This window comes from Gorilla gorilla, chromosome 14, assembly GCF_029281585.2.
Source record: "Gorilla gorilla gorilla isolate KB3781 chromosome 14, NHGRI_mGorGor1-v2.1_pri, whole genome shotgun sequence".
NCBI classification, from domain to species: domain Eukaryota; kingdom Metazoa; phylum Chordata; class Mammalia; order Primates; family Hominidae; genus Gorilla; species Gorilla gorilla.
In genome coordinates this window covers 131,076,092-131,102,140 of record NC_073238.2, presented here as the reverse complement: position 1 = coordinate 131,102,140, position 26,049 = coordinate 131,076,092, and positions in this window count along the sequence as shown.

Here is a 26,049-nt window from a genome sequence, read left to right as displayed (position 1 = left end):
TGGAAATATCTACTCCGCCATCTGTATGAACATGGAAATATCTACACGGCCATGTCTATAAACGTGGAAATATCTACACTGCTATCTGTATGAACTTGGAAATATCTACACTGCTATCTGTATAAAATTGGAATTATCTACCCCACTATGTCTATAAACATGGAAATATCTACCCTGCTATCTGTATAAACATGGAAATATCTACACTGCTATCTGTATAAACATGGAAATAACTTCATCTCTATCTGTATATACATGGTAATATCTACAATGCCGTCTCTATAAGCTTTGAAATAACTACACCACTATCTCTATAAACATGGAAATATCCAGACCGCCATCTGTATAAACATGGAAATATCTACACCGCCATCTGGAAAAACATGGAAATATCTATACCGCTATCTGCATAAACATGGAAATATCTACACCGCCATCTCTATGAACATGGAAATATCTACACCGCCATCTGTACGAACATGGAAATATCTATACCGCCATCTGTATGAACATGTAAATATCTACACCGCCATCGGTATGAACATGGAAATATCTGCACCGCTAACTGTATGAACATGGAAACAGCTACACCGCTATCTGTATGAACATGGAAATATCTACACCGTTATCTGTAAGAACATGGAAATATCTACACCGCAATCTGTATGAACATGGAAATATCTACACCGCTATCTGTACGAACATGGAAATATCTACACCGCTATCATTATGAACATGGAAATATCTACACCGCTATCTGTATGACCATGCAAATATCTACACAGCTATCTGTATATCAATGGAAATATCTACACTGCTATCTCTATAAACATGGAAATAACTACACTACTATCTGTATAAACGTGGAAATATCTACACCGCCACCTGCATGAACATGGAAATGTCTACACTGCCATCCGCACAAACATGGAAATATCTACACTGCCATCTGTATGAACATGAAAATATCTACACCGCCATCTGTATGAACATGGAAATATCTACACCGCTAGCTGTATGAACATGGAAATGTCTACACCACTAGTGGTATGAACCTGGAAATATCTAGACCGCTATCTGTATGAACATGGAAATATCTAGACCGCTATCTGTATGAACATGGAAATCTCTACACCGCTATCTGTATGAACATGGAAATATCTACACCGCTATCTGTATGAACATGTAAATATCTACACCGCTATCTGTATGAACATGGAAATATTTACACCGCTATCTGTATGAACATGTAAATATCTTCACAGCTATCTGTATATCAATGGAAATATCCACACTGGTATGTCTATAAACACGGAAATAACTACACTGCTATCTGTATAAACATGGAAATATCTACACGGCCATCTCTATGAACATGGAAATATCTACACCGCCATTTGTATGAACCTGGAATTAACTAAACCGCCATCTCTATGAACATGGAAATATCTACACCGCCATTTGAATGAACATGGAAATACCTACACCACCATCTGTATGAACATGGAAATATCTTCACCGCCATCTGTATGAACATGGATATATGTACACCGGCATCAGGATGAACATGGAATTATCTACACCGGATCTGCATGAACATGGAAATATCTACACAGCTATCTGCATATACATGGAAATATCTACACAGATTTCTCTATAAATATGGAAATAACTACAGCGCTATCTCTATAAACTTCGAAATATCTACACCGCCATCTGTATGAACATGGAAATATCTACACCGCCGTCTATACGAACATGGACATATCTACACCTCCATCTGTTTTAAGATGGAAATATCTACACCGATATCTGTATAAACATGGAAATATCTGCACGACTATCTGTATAAACATGGAAATAACCGCACCGCTATCTGTATAAACATGGAAATATCTACACCGCTATCTGCATAAACATGGAAATATCCACACCTCTATCTGTGTAAACATAGAAATGTCTACACCGCTATCTGTGTAAACATGGAAATATCTACACTGCCATCTGTGTAAGCATGAAAATATCTACACCGCCATCTCTATAAACATGGAAATATCTACTCCGCCATCTGTATGAACATGGAAATATCTACACGGCCATGTCTATAAACGTGGAAATATCTACACTGCCATCTGTATGAACTTGGAAATATCTACACTGCTATCTGTATAAAATTGGAATTATCTACCCCACTATGTCTATAAACATGGAAATATCTACCCTGCTATCTGTATAAACATGGAAATATCTACACCGCTATCTGTATAAACATGGAAATAACTTCATCTCTATCTGTATATACATGGTAATATCTACAATGCCGTCTCTATAAGCTTTGAAATAACTACACCACTATCTCTATAAACATGGAAATATCCAGACCGCCATCTGTATAAACATGGAAATATCTACACCGCCATCTGGAAAAACATGGAAATATCTATACCGCTATCTGCATAAACATGGAAATATCTACACCGCCATCTCTATGAACATGGAAATATCTACACCGCCATCTGTACGAACATGGAAATATCTATACCGCCATCTGTATGAACATGTAAATATCTACACCGCCATCGGTATGAACATGGAAATATCTGCACCGCTAACTGTATGAACATGGAAACAGCTACACCGCTATCTGTATGAACATGGAAATATCTACACCGTTATCTGTAAGAACATGGAAATATCTACACCGCAATCTGTATGAACATGGAAATATCTACACCGCTATCTGTACGAACATGGAAATATCTACAGCGCTATCTGTATGACCATGCAAATATCTACACAGCTATCTGTATATCAATGGAAATATCTACACTGCTATCTCTATAAACATGGAAATAACTACACTACTATCTGTATAAACGTGGAAATATCTACACCGCCACATGCATGAACATGGAAATATCTACACTGCCATCCGTACAAACATGGAAATATCTACACTGCCATCTGTATGAACATGAAAATAACTACACCGCCATCTGTATGAACATGGAAATATCTACACCGCTAGCTGTATGAACATGGAAATGTCTACACCACTTTTGGTATGAACCTGGAAATATCTAGACCGCTATCTGTATGAACATGGAAATATCTACACCGCTATCTGTATGAATATGGAAATCTCTACACCGCTATCTGTATGAACATGGAAATATCTACACAGCCATCTGTATGAACATGTAAATATCTACACCGCTATCTGTATGAACATGTAAATATCTACACAGCTATCTGTATATCAATGGAAATATCCACACTGGTATCTCTATAAACATGGAAATAACTACACTGCTATCTGTATAAACATGGAAATATCTACACGGCCATCTCTATGAACATGGAAATATCTACACCGCCATTTGTATGAACATGGAAATAACTACACCGCCATCTCTATGAACATGGAAATATCTACACCGCCGTTTGTATGAACATGGAAATACCTACACCACCATCTGTATGAACATGGAAATATCTTCACCGCCATCTGTATGAACATGGATATATGTACACCGGCTGCTGGATGAACATGGAAATATCTACACAGCTATCTGCATATACATGGAAATATCTACACAGATTTCTCTATAAATATGGAAATAACTACAGCGCAATCTCTATAAACTTCGAAATACCTACACCGCCATCTGTATGAACATGGAAATATCTACACCGCCATCTGTACGAACATGGACATATCTACACCTCCATCTGTTTTAAGATGGAAATATCTACACCGATATCTGTATAAACATGGAAATATCTGCACGACTATCTGTATAAACATGGAAATAACCGCACCGCTATCTGTATAAACATGGAAATATCTACACCGCTATCTGCATAAACATGGAAATATCCACACCGCTATCTGTGTAAACATAGAAATGTCTACACCGCTATCTGTGTAAACATGGAAATATCTACACTGCCATTTGTATGAACATGGAAATATCTACACTGCCATCTGTAAGAACATGGAAATATCTTCACTGACATCTGTAGGAACATGGATATATCTACACTGGCATCTGGATGAACATGGAAATATCTACAAAGCTATCTGCATGAACCTGGAAATATCAACACAGCTATCTGCATATACATGGAAATATCTACACAGATATCTCTACAAATATGGAAAAAAATACCGCGCTATCTCTGTAAACTTCGAAATAACTACACCGCCATCTGTATGAACATGGAAATATCTACACCGACATCTGTATGAACATGGACATATCTACACCGCCATCTGTATTAAGATGGAAATATCTACACCGCTATCTGTATAAACATGGAAATATCTGCACCACTATCTGTATAAACATGGAAATAACCGCACCGCTATCTGTATAAGCATGGAAATATCTACACCGCTATCTGCATAAACATGGAAATATCCACACTGCTATCTGTGTAAACATGGAAATGTCGACACCGCTATCTGTGTAAACATGAAAATATCTACACCGCCATTTCTATAAGCATGGAAATATCTACAACGCCATCTGTACGAACATGGAAATATCTACACCGCCATCTGTATGAACATGGAAATATCTACACCACCATGTCTATAAACGTGGAGATATCTACACCGCTATCTGTATGAACTTGGAAATATCTACACTGCTATCTGTATAAACATGGAAATATCTTCACCGCCATCTCTATAAACATGGAAATATCTACACCACCATCTGTATAAACATGGAAATGTCTATACCGCTATCTGCATAAACATGGAAATATCTACACCGCCATCTCAATGAACATGTAAATATCTACACTGCCATCTGTATGAACATGGAAATATTTACACCGCTATCTGTATGAACATGGAAATATCTATACGGCTATCTGTATGAACATGCAAATATCTACACAGCTATCTGTTTATCAATGAAAATATCTGCACGGCTATCTCTATAAACATGGAAATAACTACACTGCTATCTGTATAAACATGGAAATATCTACACCGCCACCTGTATGAACATGGAAATATCTACACTGCCATCCGTACGAACATGGAAATATCTAAACCGCCATCTGTATGAAAATGTAAATACCTACAATGCCATCTATATGAACATGGAAATAACTACACCGCTGACTGAATGAGCATGCAAATATCTACAACGCTATCTGTATGAACATGGAAATATCAACACCGCTATCTGTATGAACATGGAAATAACTACACCGCTATCTGTTTGAACACGGAAATATCTACACCGCTCTCTGTATGAACATGGAAATATCTACACTGCTATCTGTACGAACATGCAAATATCTACACAGCTATCTGTATATCAATGGAAATATCTACACTGCTATCTCTATAAACATGGAAATAACTACACTGCTATCTGAATAAACATGACAATATCTACACCGCACCTGCAAGAACATGGAAATATCTACACTGCCATCCATACGAACATGGAAATATCTACACCGCCATCTGTATGAACATGTAAATATCTACACCACCCTCTGTATGAGCATGGAAATATCTACACCGCTAACTGTATGAACATGGAAATAACTGCACCGCCATCTGTACGAACATGGACATATCTACACCACAATCTGTATGAAGATGGAAATATCTACACCGCTATCTGTATAAACATGGAAATATTTGCACCACTATCTGCACAAACATGGAAATATCCGCACCGCTATCTGTATAAACATGGAAACATCTACACTGCTATCTGCATAAACATGGAAATATCCACACCGCTATCTGTGTAAACATGGAAATGTCTACACCGCTATCTGTATGAACATGGAAAAATCTACACCGCTTTCTGTATGAACATGGTAATATCTACACCGCTATCTGTATGAACATGCAAATATCTACACAGCTATCTGTATATCAATGGAAATATCTACACTGCTATCTCTATAAACATGGAAATAACTACACTGCTATCTGTATAAACATGGAAATATCTACACCGCCATCTCTATGAACATTTAAATATCTACACCGCCATGTGTATGAACATGGAAATATCTACACCGCCATCTCTATGAACATGGAAATATCTACACCGCCATTTGTATGGACATGGAAATATCTACACCGCCATCTGTATGAACATGGAAATATCTTCACCGCCATCTGTATGAACATGGATATATCTACACCGGCATCTGGATGAACATGGAAGTATCTACACCGCTATCTGCATGAACATGGAAATATCTACACAGCTATCTGAATATACATGGAAAGATCTACACAGATTTCTCTATAAATATGGAAGTATCTACAGCGCTATCTCTACAAACTTCGAAATATCTACACTGCCATTTGTATGAACATGGAAATATCTACACTGCCATCTGTACAAACATGGACATATCTACACCGCCATCTGTATTAAGATGGAAACATCTACACCGCTATCTGTATAAACATGGAAATATCTGCTCAAATATCTGTATAAACATGGAAATATCCGCACCACTATCTGTATAAACTTGGAAATATCTACACCGCTATCTGTATGAACGTGGAAATATCTACAACGCTATCTGTATGAACATGCAAATATCTACACAGCTATCTGTATATCAATGGAAATATCTACACTGCTATCTCTATAAACATGGAAATAACTACACTCTTATCTGTATAAACATGGAAATATCTACACCGCCACCTGTATGAGCATGGAAATATCTAAACTGCCATCTGTATGAACATGGAAATATCTACACCGCCATCTGTATGAACATGGAAATATCTACACCGCTAAATGTAAGAACATGGAAATACCTACACCGCTATCTCTATGAACATGGAAATATCTACACCACTATCTGCATGAACATGGAAATATCTACACAGATATCTGCATATACATGGAAATATCTACACAGATTTCTCTATATATATGGAAATAACTATAGCGCTATCTCTATAAACTTCGAAATATCTACAGCGCCATCTGTATGAACATGGAAATATCTACACCGCCATCTGTACGAACATGGATATATCTACACCGCCATCTGTATTAAGATGGAAAAATATTCACCGCTATCTTTATAAACATGAAAATATCTGCACCACTATCTGTATAAACATGGAAATATCCGCACCGCTATCCGTATAAACATGTAAATATCTGCACCGCTATCTGCATAAACATGGAAATATCCACACCGCTATCTGTGTAAACATGGAAATGTCCACACCGCTATCTGTGTAAACATGCAAACATCTACACCGCCAGCTGTGTAAACATGAAAATATCTACACCGCCATCTCTATAAACATGGAAATATCTACACCGCCATCTGTATGAAAATGTAAATACCTACAGTGCCATCTATATGAACATGGACATAACTACACCGCTGACTGAATGACCATGGAAATATCTACAACGCTATCTGTATGAACATGGAAATATGAACACCGCTATCTGTATGAACATGGAAATAACTACACCACTATCTGTTTGAACACGGAAATATCTACACCACTGTCTGTATGAACATGGAAATATCTACACCGCTATCTGTACGAACATGCAAATATCTACACAGCTATCTGTATATCAATGGAAATATCTACACTGCTATCTCTATAAACATGGAAATAACTACACTGCCATCTGAATAAACATGACAATATCTACACCGCACCTGTAAGAACATGGAAATATCTACACTGCCATCCATAGGAACATGGAAATATCTACACGGCCATCTGTATGAACATGTAAATATCTACACCACCCTCTGTATGAACATGGAAATATCTACACCGCCATCTGTATGAACATGGAAATATCTACACCAGCATGTCTATAAATGTGGAAATATCTACACCGCTATCTGTATGAACTTGGAAATATCTACACTGCTATCTGTATAAAATTGGAATTATCTACACCACTATCTCTATAAACTTGGAAATATCTACACCGCTATCTGTATAAACATGGAAACATCTGCACCGCTATCTGTATAAACATGGAAATATCTATACCGCCATCTCTATGAACATGTAAATATCTACACCACCATCTCTATGAACTTGGAAATATCTACACCGCTATCTGTATGAACATGGAAATATCTATACGGCTTTCTGTATGAACATGCAAATATCTACACAGCTATCTGTTTATCAATGGAAATATCTGCACTGCTATCTCTATAAACATGGAAATATCTACACTGCTATTTGTATAAACATGGAAATATCTACACCGCCACCTGTATGAACATGGAAATATCTAAACTGCCATCCGTACGAACATGGAAATATCTACACAGCCATCTGTATGAACATGTAAATACCTACAATGCCATCTGTATGAACACGGAAATAACTACACCGCTGACTGTATGAGCATGGAAATATCTACAACGCTATCTGTATGAACATGGAAATATCTACACCGCTATCTGTATGAACATGGAAATAACTACACCGCTATCTGTATGAACATGGAAATACCTACACCGTTCTCTGTATGAACATGGAAATATCTACACCTCTATCTGTACAAACATGCAAATATCTCCACAGATATCTGAATATCAATGGAAATATCTACACTGCTATCTCCATAAACATGGAAATAACTACACTGCTATCTGCATAAACTTGGAAATATCTACACCGCACCTGTAAGAACATGGAAATATCTACACTGCTATCTATATGAACATGTAAATATCTACACCGCCATCTGTATGAACATGGAAATATCTACACCGCTTACTGTATGAACATGGAAATATCTGCACCGCTATCTGTATGAAGATGGAAATATCTACAACGTTTTCTCTATGAACATCGAAATATCTACACTGCTATCTGTATGAACATGGTAATATCTACACCGCTATCTGTATGAACATGCAAATATCTACACAGCTATCTGTATATCAATGGAAATATCTACACTGCTATCTCTATAAACATGGAAATAACTACACTGCTATCTGTATAAACATGGAAATATCTACACCGCCATCTCTATGAACATTTAAATATCTACACCGCCATGTGTATGAACATGGGAATATCTACACCGCCATCTCAATGAACATGGAAATATCTACACAGCCATTTGTATGAACATGGAAATATCTACACCGCCATCAGTATGAAAATGGAAATATCTTCACCGACATCTGTATGAACATGGATATATCTACACCGGCATCTGGATGAACATGGAAATATCTACACCGCTATCTGCATGAAATATGGAAATATCTACACAGCTATCTGAATATACATGGAAAGATCTACACAGATTTCTCTATAAATATGGAAATAACTACAGCGCTATCTCTATAAACTTCGAAATATCTACACCGCCATCTGTATCAACATGGAAATATCTACACTGCCATCTGTACAAACATGGACATATCTACACCGCCATCTGTATTAAGATGGAAATATCTACACCGCTATCTGTATAAACATGGAAATATCTGCTCAAATATCTGTATAAACATGGAAATATCCGCACCGCTATCTGTATAAACATGGAAATATCTACACTGCTATCTGTATAAACATGGAAATATCTGCCCAACTATCTGTATAAACATGGAAATATCTGCACCACTATCTGTATAAACATGGAAATACCTACATTGCTATCTGTATGAACGTGGAAATATCTACAACCCTATCTGTATGAACATGCAAATATCTACACAGCTACCTGTATATCAATGGAAATATCTACACTGCTATCTCTATAAACATGGAAATAACTACACTGCTATCTGTATAAACATGGAAATATATACACCGCCACCTGTATGAACATGGAAATATCTACACCGCCATCTGTATGAACATGGAAATATCTACACCGCTAACTGTAAGAACATGTAAATACCTACACCGCTATCTCTATGAACATGGAAATATCTACACCACTATCTGTATGAACATGGAAATATCTACACCGCTATCTGCATGAACATGGAAATATCTACACCGCTATCTGTATGAACATGCAAATATCTACACCGGCATCTGGATGAACATAGAAATATCTACACCGCTATCTGCATGGAGATGGAAATATCTACACAGCTATCTGCATATACATGGAAATATCTACACTGATTTCTCTATAAATATGGAAATAACTACAGCGCTATCTCTATAAACTTCGAAATATCTACACCGCCATCTGTATGAACATGGAAATATCTACACCGCCATCTGTACGAACATGGACATATCTACACCGCCATCTGTATTAAGATGGAAATATCTACACTGCTATCTTTATAAACATGGAAATACCTGCACCACTATCTGTATAAACATGGAAATATCTGCACCGCTATCTGTATAAACATGGAAATATCTGCACCGCTATCTGCATAAACTTGGAAATATCCACACAGCTATCTGTGTAAACATGGAAATGTCCACACCGCTATCTGCGTAAACATGGAAATATCTACACCGTCATCTCTGTAAACATGAAAATATCTACACCGCCATCTCTATAAACATGGAAATATCTACACCGCCATCTGTATGAACATGGAAATATCTACACCACCATGTCTATAAACGTGGAAATATCTACACTGCTATCTATATGAACTTGGAAATAACTACACTGCTATCTGTATAAAATTGGAATTATCTACACCACTATCTCTATAAACATGGAAATATCTACACCGCCATCTGTATGAACATAGAAATATCTACACCACCATGTCTATAAACGTGGAAATATCTACACCGCTATCTGTATGAACTTGGAAATATCTACACTGCTATCTGTATAAAATTGGAATTATCTACACCACTATCTCTATAAACATGGAAATATGTACACCGCTATCTGCATGAACATGGAAATATCTACACAGCTATCTGCATATACATGGAAATATCTACACAGATTTCTCTATAAATATGGAAATAACTACAGCGCTATCCCTATAAACTTCGAAATATCTACACCGCCATCTGTATGAACATGGAAATATCTGCACCGCCATCTCTACGAACATGGACATACCTACACCGACATCTGTATTAAGATGGAAATATCTACACCGCTATCTGTATAAACATGGAAATATCTGCCCAATTATCTGTATAAACATGGAAATATCCACACCGCTATCTGTGTAAACATGGAAATGCCTACACCGCTATCTGTGTAAACATGGAAATATCTACACCGACATCTGTGTAAACATAAAATTATCTACACCGCCATCTCTATAAACATGGAAATATCTACACCGCCATCAGTATGAACATGGAAATATCTACACCGCCATCTCTATATGCGTGGAAATATCTACACCGCTATCTGTATGAACTTGGAAATATCTACACTGCTATCAGTATAAAATTGGAATTATCTACACCACTATCTCAATCAACATGGAAATATCTACACCACTATCTGTATAAACATGGAAATATCAACACCGCTATCTGTATAAACATGGAAATACCTTCACTGCTATCTGTAAAAACATGGAAATATCTACAAGGCTGTCTCTATAAACTTGGAAATAACTACACCACTATCTCTATAAACATGGAAATATCTAGACCGCCATCTCTATAAACATGGAAATATCTACACCACCATCTGTATAAACATGGAAATATCTATACCGCTATCTGCATAAACATGGAAATATCTACGCCACCATCTCTATGAACATGGAAATATATACACCGCCATCTGTACAAACATGGAAATATCTACACCGCCATCTGTAGGAACATGTAAATATCTACATCGCCATCAGTATGATCATGGAAATATCTACACCGCTAACTGTATGAACATGGAAATATCAACACCGCAATCTGTTAGAACATGGAAATATCTAAACCGTTATCAGTTTGAACATGGAAATATCTACACCGCTATCAGTACGTACTTGGAAATATCTACACCGCTATCTGTATGAACATGGAAATATCTACACCGGTATCTGTATGAACCTGCAAATATCTACACAGCTATCTGTATATCAATGTAAATATCTACACTGCTATCTCTATAAACATGGAAATAACTACATTGCTATCTGTATAAACATGGAAATATCTACACGGCCACCTGTATGAACATGGAATTATCTACACTGGCATCCGTATGAACATGGAAATATCTATACCGCCAACTGTATGAGCATGGAAATATCTAAACCGCCCTCTGTATGAACATGGAAATATCTACACCGCTAACTGTATGAACATGGAAATATCTACACCGCTATCCGTGTGAACATGCAAATATCTACACCGCTATCTGTATGAACATGGAAATATCTACACCAATATCTGTATCAACGTGGAAATATCTACACCGCTATCTGTATGAACATGGAAATATCTACACCGCTATCTGTATGAACATGCAAATGTCTACAAAGCTATCTGTATGAACATGGAAATATCTCCACTGCTATCTGTATAAACATGGAAATATCTACACCGCCATCTCTATGAACATGGAAATATCTACACCGCCATGTGTATGAACAAGGAAATATCTACACCGCCATCTCTATGAACATGGAAATATCTACACCGCCATCTGTATGAACATGGAAATACCTTCACCGCCATCTGTATGAACATGGATATATCTACAACGGCATCTGGATGAACATGGAAATATCTACACCGCCATCTCTATGAACATGGAAATATCTACACCACCGTCTCTTCGAACATGGGAATATCTACACCGCCATTTGTATGCACATGTAAATATCTACACCGCCATCTGTATAAACATGGAAATATCTACAATGCTAACGGTATGAACATGGAAATATCAACACCGCTATCTGTAAGAACATGGAAATATCTATACCGCTATCTGTATGAACATTTAAATATCTACACCGCTATCTGTATGAACATTGAAATATCTACACCGCTATCTGTATGAACATGGAAATATCTACACCGCCCTCTGTATGAACATGGAAATATCTACAACGCTATCTGTATGAACATACAAATATCTACACAGCTATCTGTATATCAATGGAAATATCTACACTACTATCTCTATAAACATGGAAATAACTACACTGCTATCTGTATAAACAAGGAAATATCTACACCGCCATCTCTATCAACATGGAAATATCTACACCGCCATCTCTATGAACATGGAAATAACTTCACCGCCATTTGTATGAACATGGAAATAACTACACCACCATCTGTATGAACATGGAAATATCTTCACCGCCATCTGTATGAGCATGGATATATCTACACCATCATCTGGATGAACATGGAAATATCTACACCGGTATCTGCATGAACATGGAAATATCTACACCGCTATCTGCATATACATGGAAATATCTACACAGATTTCTCTATAAATATGGAAATAACTACAGAGCTATCTCTATAAACTTCGAAATATCTAAACCGCCATCTGTATGAACATGGAAATATCTAAACCGCCATCTGTACGAACATGGACATATCTACACCGCCATCTGTATTAAGATGGAAATATCTACACCGCTATGTGTATGAACATGGAAATATCTACACCTCTCTCTGTATGAACATGGAAATATCTACACTACTATCTGTATGAACATGGAAATATCTACACCGTTATCTGTATGAACATGGAAATATCTCCACCGCTATCTGAATGAAAATGGAAATATCTACACCGCTATCTGAATGAACATGGAAATATCTACACCGCTATCTGTATGAACATGCAAATATCTACACAGCTATCTGTATATCAATGGAAATATCTACAATGCTATCTCTATAAACATGGAATTATCTACACTGCTATCTGTATAAACATGGAAATATCTACACCGCCATCTGTATGAACATGGAAATATCTACACTGCCATTCGTACTAACATGGAAATATCTACACTGCCATCTGTATGAACATGTAAATATCTACACCGCCATCTGTAGGAACATGGAAATATCTACACCGCTTACTGTATGAACATGGATATACCTACACCGCTATCTGTATGAACATGGAAATATCCACACCGCTCTCTGTATGAACATGGAAATAACTACACCGCTCTCTGTATGAACATGGAAATATCTACACTGCTGTCTGTATGAACATGGAAATATCTACACCGCTATCTGTATGAACATGGGAATATCTAGACCGCTATCTGTATGAACATGCAAATATCTACACAGCTATCTGTATATCAATGGAAATATCTACACTGCTATCTCCATAAAGATGGAAATAACTACACTGCTATCTGTATAAACATGGAAATATCTACACCACCATCTCTATGAACATGGAAATATCTACACCGCTATTTGTATGAGCATGGAAATATGTACACCGCCATCTCTATGAACATGGAAATATCTACACCGCCGTCTTTATGAACATGGAAATATCTTCACCGCCATCTGTATGAACATGGATATATGTACACCGACATCTGGATGAACATGGAAATATCTACACCGCTCTCTGCATGAACATGGAAATAACTACACAGCTATCTGCATATACATGGAAATATCTACAGAGATTTCTCTATAAATTTGGAAATAACTACAGCGCTATCCCTATAAACTTCGAAATATCTACACCACTATCTGTATGAACATGGAAATATCTACACCGCCTTCTCTACGAACATGGACATAACTACACCGACATCTGTATTAAGATAGAAATATCTACACCACTATCTGTATAAACATGGAAATATCTGCCCAACTATCTTTATAAACATGGAAATATCCACACCGCTATCTGTGTAAACATGGAAATGCCTACACCGCTATCTGTATAAACATGCAAATATCAACACAGCTATCTGCATAAAATTGAAAACATCAACACCACTATCTCTATAAACATGGAAATAACTACACTGCTATCTGTATGAACATGGAAATATCTACACCGTTATCTGTATGAACATGGAAATATCTACACCGCTATCTGTATGAACATGGAAATATCTACACCGCTATCTGTACGAACATGGAAATATCTACACCGCTATCTGTATGAACATGCAAATATCTACACAGCTATCTGTATATCAATGGAAATATCTACACTGCTATCTGTACGAACATGGAAATATCTACACCGCTATCTGTATGAACATGCAAATATCTACACAGCTATCTGTATATCAATGGAAATATCTACACTGCTATCTCTATAAACATGGAAATTACTACACTGCTATCTGTATAAACATGAAAATATCTACACCGCCATCTGTATGAACATGGAAATATCTACACCGCCATCTCTATAAACGTGGAAATATCTACACCGCTATCTGTATGAACTTGGAAATAGCTACACTGCTATCTGTATAAAATTGGAATTATCTACACCAGTATCTGTATAAACATGGAAATATCTACACCGCTATCTGTATAAACATGGAAATATCTACACCGCTATCTGTATAAAGATGGAAATATCTTCACCGCTATCTGTATAAACATGGAAATATCTACAACGCTGTCTCTATAAACCTGGAAACAACTACACCACTATCTCTATAAGCATGGAAATATCTAGACCGCCATCTCTATAAAAATGGAAATATCTCTACCACCATCTGTATAAACATGGAAATATCTATAACGCTATCTGCATAAACATGGAAATATCTACACCGCCATCTCTATGAACATGGAAATATCTACACCACCATCTGTATGAACATGGAAATATCTACACTGCTAACTGTGAACATGGAAATATCTGCACCGCTATCTGTATGAACATGGAAATATCTACACCGCTATCTGTATGAACATGGAAATATCTACACCGCTATCTGTATGAACATGGAAATATCTACACCGCTATCTGTATGAACATGGAAATATCTAGACCGCTATCTGTATGAATATGCGAATATCTATGCAGCTATCTGTATATCAATGGAAATATCTACACTGCTATCTCTATAAACATGGAAATAAGTACACTGCTGTCTCTATAAACATGGAAATATCTACAACGCCATCTCTATGAACATGGAAATACCTACACCGCCATCTCTATGAACATGGAAATATCCACACAGCCATTTGTATGAATATGGAAATAGCTTCACCGCCATCTGTATGAACATGGAAATAGCTTCACCGCCATCTGTATGAACATGGAAATATCTTCACCGCCATCTGTATGAACGTGGATATATGTGCACCGCTATTGGTATGAACATGGAAATATCTACACCGCCATCTGTATGAACATGGAAATATCTTCACCGCCATCTGTATGAACGTGGATATATGTGCACCGCTATTGGTATGAACATGGAAATATCTACACCGCCATCTGTATGAACATGGAAATATCTACACAGCTAACTGTATGAACATGGAAATATCTACACCGCTATCTGTATGAACATGGAAATATCTACACCGCTATCTGTATGAACACGGAAATATCTACACCGCTATCTGTATGAACATGGAAATATCTACACCGCTATCTGTATGAACATGGAAATATCTAGACCGCTATCTGTATGAACATGCAAATAACTACACAGCTATATGTATATCAATGGAAATATCTACACTGCTATCTCTATAAACATGGAAATAAGTACACTGCTATCTGTATAAACATGGAAATATCTACACCGCCATCTCTATGAACATGGAAATATCTACACCGCCATTTGTATGAACATGGAAATATCTACACCGCCATCTCTATGAACATGTAAATATCTACACAGCCATTTGTATGAACATGGAAATATCTACACCGCTATCTGCATGAACATGGAAATATCTACACCGCTATCTGCATAAACATGGAAATATCTACAGCGCTATCTGTTTAAACATGGAAATGTCTACACCGCTATCTGTGTAAACATGGAAATACCTACACAGCCATCTGTGTAAACATGGAAATATCTACACCGCCATCTCTATAAACATGGAAATATCTACATCGACATCTGTATGAACATGGAAATATCTACACCGCCATCTCTATAAACGTGGAAATATCTACACCGCTATCTGTATGAACTTGGAAATATCTACACTGCTATCTGTATAAAATTGAAATTATCTACACCACTATCTCTATAAACATGGAAATATCTACACAGTTATCTGTATAAACATGAGAATATCTACACCGCTTTCTGTATAAACATAGAAATAACTACACCGCTATCTGTATAAACATGGAAATATCTACAACGCTGTCTATATAAACTTGGAAATAACTACACCACTATCTCTATAAACATGGAAATACCTACATCGCCATCTCTATAAACATGGAAATATCTACACCACCGTCTGTATAAACATGTAAATATCTATATCGCTATCTGCATAAACATGGAAATATCTACACCGCCATCTCTATGAACATGGAAATATCTACACGGCCATCTGTACGAACATGGAAATATCTACACCACCATCTGTATGAACATGTAAATATCTACACCGCCATCTGTATGAACATGGAAATATCTACACCGCTAACTGTATGAACATGGAAATATCTACACCTCTATCTGTATGAATATGCACATATCTACACAGCTATCTGTATATCAATGGAAATACCTACATTGCTATCTCTATAAACATGGAAATAACTACACTGCTATCTGTATAAACATGGAAATATCCACACCGCCACCTGTATGAACATGGAAATGTCTACACAGCCATCCGTACAAACATGGAAGTATCTACACCACCATCTCTATGAACATGTAAATATCTACACCGCCATCTGTATGAACATGGAAATATCTACACCGCTATCTGTATGAACTTGGAAATATCTACACCGCTATCTGTATGAACATGCAAATATCTGCACAGCTATCTGTATATCAATGGAAATAGCTACACTGCTATCTCTATAAACATGGAAATTACTACACTGCTATCTGTATGAACATGGAAATATCTACACCGCCATCTCTATGAACATGGAAATATCTACTCCGCCATTTGTATGAACATGGAAATATCTACACCGCTATCTGTATGAACATGGAAATATCTACACCGCTACCTGTATGAACATGCAAATATCTACACAGCTATCTGTATATCAATGGAAATATCTACACTGCAATCTCTATAAACATGGAAATAAGTACACTGCTATCTGTATAAACATGGAAATATCTACACCGCCATCTCTATGAACATGGAAATATCTACACCGCCATTTGTATGAACATGGATATATCTACACTGCCATCTCTATGAACATGTAAATATCTACACAGCCATTTGTATGAACATGGAAATATCTACACCGCCATCTGTATGAACATGGAAATATCTTCACCGCCATCTGTATGAACATGGATATATGTGCACCGCTATTGGCATGAAAATGGAAATATCTACACCTCTATCTGTATGAACATGGAAATATCTACACCGCTATCTGTATGAACATAAGAATATCTACACCGCTATCTGTATAAACATGGAAATATCTACAACGCTGTCTATATAAACTTGGAAATAACTACACCACTGCCTCTATAAACATGGAAATATCTACACCGCCATCTCTATAAACATGGAAATATCTACACGGCCATCTGTACGAACATGGAAATATCTACACCGCCATCTGTATGAACATGTAAATATCTACACCACCATCTGTATAAACATGTAAATATCTATATCGCTATCTGCATAAACATGGAAATATCTACACCGCCATCTCTATGAACATGGAAATATCTACACGGCCATCTGTACGAACATGGAAATATCTACACCGCCATCTGTATGAACATGTAAATATCTACACCGCCATCTGTATGAACATGGAAATATCTACACCGCTAACTGTATGAACATGGAGATATCTACACCGCTATCTGTATGAACATGGAAATATCTAGACCGCTATCTGTATGAACATGCAAATATCTACACAGCTATCTGTATATCAATGGAAATATCTACACTGCAATCTCTATAAACATGGAAATAAGTACACTGCTATCTGTATAAGCATGGAAATACCTACACCGCCATCTCTATGAACATGGAAATATCTACACGGCCATTTGTATGAACATGGAAATATCTACACTGCCATCTCTCTGAATATGTAAATATCTACACAGCCATTTGTATGAACATGGAAATATCTACACCGCCATCTGTATGAACATGGAAATAACGTCACCGCCATCTGTATGAACATGGATATATGTGCACCGCTATTGGTATGAAAATGGAAATATCTACACATCTATCTGTATGAACATGGAAATATCTACACCGCTATCTGTATGAACATAAGAATATCTACAATGCTATCTGTATAAACATGGAAATATCTACACCGCCATCTCTATAAACATGGAAATATCTACACCACCATCTGTATAAACATGTAAATATCTATATCGCTATCTGCATAAACATGGAAATACCTACACCGCCATCTCTATGAACATGGAAATATCTACACGGCCATCTGTACGAACATGGAAATATCTACACCGCCATCTGTATGAACATGTAAATATCTACACCGCCATCTGTATGAACATGGAAATATCTACACCGCTAACTGTATGAACATGGAAATATCTACACCTCTATCTGTATGAATATGCACATATCTACACAGCTATCTGTATATCAATGGAAATACCTACATTGCTATCTCTATAAACATGGAAATAACTACACTGCTATCTGTATAAACATGGAAATATCCACACCGCCACCTGTATGAACATGGAAATGTCTACACAGCCATCCGTACAAACATGGAAATATCTACACCACCATCTCAATGAACATGTAAATATCTACACCGCCATCTGTATGAACATGGAAATATCTACACCGCTATCTGTATGAACTTGGAAATATCTACACCGCTATCTGTATGAACATGGAAATATCTACACCGCTATCTGTATGAACATAAGAATATCTACACCGCTATCTGTATAAACATGGAAATATCTACAACGCTGTCTATATAAACTTGGAAATAACTACACCACTGTCTCTATAAACATGGAAATATCTACACCGCCATCTCTATAAACATGGAAATATCTACACGGCCATCTGTACGAACATGGAAATATCTACACCGCCATCTGTATGAACATGTAAATATCTACACCGCCATCTGTATGAACATGGAAATATCTACAGCGCTAACTGTATGAACATGGAAATATCTACACCGCTATCTGTATGAATATGCACATATCTACACAGCTATCTTTATGAACATGCAAATATCTACACAGCTATCTGTATATCAACGGAAATATCTACACTGCTATCTCTATAAACATGGAAATAACTACACTGCTATCTGTATAAACATGGAAATATCTACACCGCCATCTCTATGAACATGGAAACATCTACACCGCCATTTGTATTAAGATGGAAATATCTACACAGCCATCTCTATGAACATGGAAAGATGTACACCGCCATTTGTATGAACATGGAAATATCTGCACCACCATCTGTATGAACCTGGAAATATCTTCACCGCCATCTGTATGAACATGGATATATGTACGCCGGCTTCTGGATGAACATGGAAATATCTACACCGCTATCTGCATGAACATGGAAATATCTACACAGCTATCTGAATATACATGGAATTATCTACACAGATTTCTCTATAAATATGGAAATAACTACAGCGATATCTCTACAAACTTCGAAATATCTACACCGCCATCTGTATGAACATGGAAATATCTACACCACCATCTATACAAACATGGACATATCTACACCGCCATCTGTATTAAGATGGAAATAGCTACTCCGCTATCTGTATAAACATGGAAATATATGCCCAACTATCGGTATAAACATGGAAATATCCGCACCGCTATCAGTATAAACATGGAAATATCTACACCGCTATCTGCATAAACATGGAAATATCCACACTGCTATCTGTGTAAACATGGAAATGTCTACACGACTATCTGTGTAAACATGGAAATATCTACACCGCCATCTGTTTAAACATGGAAATATCTACACCGCCATCTCTATAAACATGGAAATATCTACATTGCCATCTGTATGAACATGGAAATATCTACACCGCCATCTCTATAAACGTGGAAATATCTACACCGCTGTCTGTATGAACTTGGAAATATCTACACTGCTATCTGTATAAAATTGAAATTATCTAAACCACTATCTCTATAAACTTGGAAATATCTACACTATTATCTGTATAAACATGAAAATATCTACACCGCTATCTGTATAAACATGGAAATAACTTCACCGCTATCTGTATAAAAATGGAAATATATACAACGCTGTCTCTATAAACTTGGAAATAACTACACCACTATCTCTATAAACATTGAAGTATCTACACTGCCATCTCTATAAACATGGAAATATCTACACCACCATCTGTATAAACATGGAAATATCTATACCGCTATCTGCATAAACATGGAAATATATACACCACCATCTCTATGAACATCTAAATATCTACACGGCCATCTGTACGAACATGGAAATATCTACAGCGCCATCTGTATGAACATGTAAATATCTACACAGCCATCTGTATGAACATGGAAATATCTACACCGCTAACTGTATGAACATGGAAATATCTACACCGCTATCTGTATGAACATGCACATATCTACACAGCTATCTGTATATCAATGGAAATATCTACACTGCTATCTCTATAAACATGGAAATAACCACACTGCTATCTGTATAAACATGGAAATATCCACACTGCCATCTGTATGAACATGGAAATATCTACACAGCCAACCGTACGAACATGGAAATATCTACACTGCCATCTCTATGAACATGTAAATATCTACACCGCCATCTGTATGAACATGGAAATATATACACCGCTATCTGTATGAACATGGAAATATCTTCACCACTATCTGTATGAACATGGAAATATCTACACCGCCATCTGTATGAACATGCAAATATTTACACAGCTATCTGTATATCAATGGAAATAGCTACACTGCTATCTCTATAAACATGGAAATTACTACACTGCTATCTGTATAAACATGGAAATATCTACACCGCCATCTCAATGAACATGGAAATATCTACACCGCCATTTGTATGAACATGGAAATATCTACACCGCCATCTCTATGAACATGGAAATATCTACAACACCATTTGTATGAATATGGAAATATCTACACCGACATCTCTATGAACATGGAAATATCTACACCGCCATCTCCATAAACGTGGAAATATCTACATCGCTATCTGTATGAACTTGGAAATGTCTACACTGCTCTCACTATAAAATTGAAATTATCTACACCACTATCTCTATAAACATGGAAATATCTACACTGCTATCTGTATAAACATGCAAATATCTACACCACTATCTGTATAAACATGGAAATAACTTCACCGCTATCTGTATAAACATGGAAATATCTAGACCACCATCTCTATAAACATGGAAATATCTACACCACCATCTGTATAAACATGGAAATATCTACACCGCCATCTGTATGAACATGTAAATATCTACACCGCCATCTCTATGAACATGTAAATATCTACACCGCCATCTGTATGAACATGGAAATATCTACACCGCTATCTGTATGAACATGGAAATAACTACACCGCTATCTGTATGAACATGTAAATATCTACACCGCTATCTGTATGAACATGCAAATATCTACACAGCTATCTGTATATCAATGGAATTATGTACACTGCTATCTCTATAAACATGGAAATTACTACACTGCTATCTGTATAAACATGGAAATATCTACACCGCCATCTCGATGAACATGAAAATAACTACACCGCCATTTGTATGAACATGGAAATATCTACACCGCCATCTCTATGAACATGGAAATATCTACACCGCCATCTGCATAAACATGGAAATATCTACACCGCTATCTGCATAAACATGGAAATATCTACTCCGCCATCTCTATGAACATGGAAATATCTACACCGCCATCTGTATGAACATGGAAATATCTACACCGCCATCTCTATGAACATGGAAATATCTACACCGCCATCTGTATGAACATGGAAATATCTACACCGCTATCTGTATGAACATGGAAATATCTACACCGCTATCTATATGAACATGGAAATATCTACACTGCTATCTGTATGAACATGCAAATATCTACACAGCTATCTGTATATCAATGGAAATATCTACACGGCTATCTCTATAAACATGGAAATAACTACACTGCTATCTGTATAAACATGGAAGTATCTACACCGCCACCTGTATGAACATGGAAATATCTACACTGCCATCCGTACGAACATGAAAATATCTACACCGCCATCTGTATGAACATGAAAATATCTACACCGCCATCTGTATGAACATGGAAATATCTACAACGCTAACTGTATGGACATGGCAATATCTACACCGCTATCTGCATGAACATGGAAATATCTACACCGCTATCTGTATGAACATGGAAATATCTACACCGCTATCTGTATGAACATGGAAATATCTACACTGCTATCTGTATGAACATGCAAATATCTACACAGATATCTCTATAAAATTGAAATAATCTACACCACTATCTCTATAAACATGGAAATAACTACACTGCTATCTTTATAAACAAGGAAATATCTACACCGCCATCTTTGTGAACATGGATATATCTACACCGCCATTTGTATGAACATGGAAATATCTACACCGCCATCTCTATGAACATGGATATATCTACACCGCCATTTGTATGAACATGGAAATATCTACACCGCCATCTGTATGAACATAAAAATATCTTCACCGCCATCTGTATGAACATGGATATATCTACACCGGCATCTGGATGAACATGGAAATATCTACACTGCTATCTACATGAACATGGAAATATCTACACAGCTATCTGCATATACATGGAAATATCTACACAGATTTCTCAATAAAAATGAAAATAACTACAGCGCTATCTCTATAAACTTCGAAATATCTACACCGCCATCTGTATCAACATGGAAATATCTACACCGCTATCTGCATAAACATGGAAATATCCACACCGCAATCTGTGTAAACATGGAAATGTCTACACCGCTATCTGTGTAAACATGGAAATATCTACACCGCCATCTGTGTAAACATGAAAATATCTACACCGCCATCTCTATAAACATGGAAATATCTACACGGCCATCTGTATGAACATGGAAATATCTACACCGCCATCTCTATAAACGTGGAAATATCTACACCGCTATCGGTATGAACGTGGAAATATCTACACAGCTATCTGTATAAAACTGAAATTATCTACACCCCTATCTCTATAAACATGGAAATATCTACACCGTTATCTGTATAAACATGAAAATATCTACACCGCTATCTGTATAAACGTGGAAATAACTACACCGCTATCTGTATAAACATGGAAATATCTACAACGCTGTCTCTGTAAACTTGGAAATAACTACACCACTATCTCTATAAACATGGAAATATCTACACCGCCATCTCTATGAACATGGAAATATCTACACGGCCATCTGTACGAACATGGAAATATCTACACCGCCATCTGTATGAACATGTAAATATCTACACCGCCATCTGTATGAACATGGAAATATCTACACCGCTAACTGTATGAACATGGAAATATCTACACCGCTATCTGTATGAATATGAACATATCTACACAGCTATCTGTATATCAGTGGAAATACGTACATTGCTATCTCTATAAACATGGAAATAACTACACTGCTATCTGTATAAACATGGAAATATACACACCGCCACCTGTATGAACATGGAAATGTCTACACAGCCATCCGTACAAACATGGAAATATCTACACCGCCATCTCTATGAACATGTAAATATCTACACCGCCATCTGTATGAACATGGAAATATCTACACCGCTATCTGTATGAACTTGGAAATATCTACACCGCTATCTGAATGAACATGGAAATATCTACACCGCTATCTGTATGAACATGCAAATATCTACACAGCTATCTGTATATCAATGGAAATAGCTACACTGCTATCTCTATAAACATGGAAATTACTACACTGCTATCTGTATAAACATGGAAATATCTACACCGCCATCTCTATGAACATGGAAATATCTACACCGCCATTTGTACGAACATGGAAATATCTACACCGCTATCTGTATGAACATGGAAATATCTAGACCGCTATCTGTATGAACATGCAAATATCTACACAGCTATCTGTATATCAATGGAAATATCTACACTGCAATCTCTATAAACATGGAAATAAGTACACTGCTATCTGTATAAACATGGAAATATCTACACCGCCATCTCTATGAACATGGAAATATCTACACCGCCATTTGTATGAACATGGAAATATCTACACTGCCATCTCTATGAACATGTAAATATCTACACAGCCATTTGTATGAACATGGAAATATCTACACCGCCATCTGTATGAACATGGAAATATCTTCACTGCCATCTGTATGAACATGGATATATGTGCACCGCTATTGGTATGAACATGGAAATATCTACACCTCTATCTGTATGAACATGGAAATATCTACACCGCTATCTGTATGAACATGAGAATATCTACACCGCTATCTGTATAAACATGGAAATATCTACAACGCTGTCTATACAAACTTGGAAATAACTACACCACTATCTCTATAAACATGGAAATATCTACACCGCCATCTCTATAAACATGGAAATATCTACACCACCATCTGTATAAACATGTAAATATCTATATCGCTATCTGCATAAACATGGAAATATCTACACCGCCATCTCTATGAACATGGAAATATCTACACGGCCATCTGTACGATCATGGAAATATCTACACCGCCATCTGTATGAACATGTAAA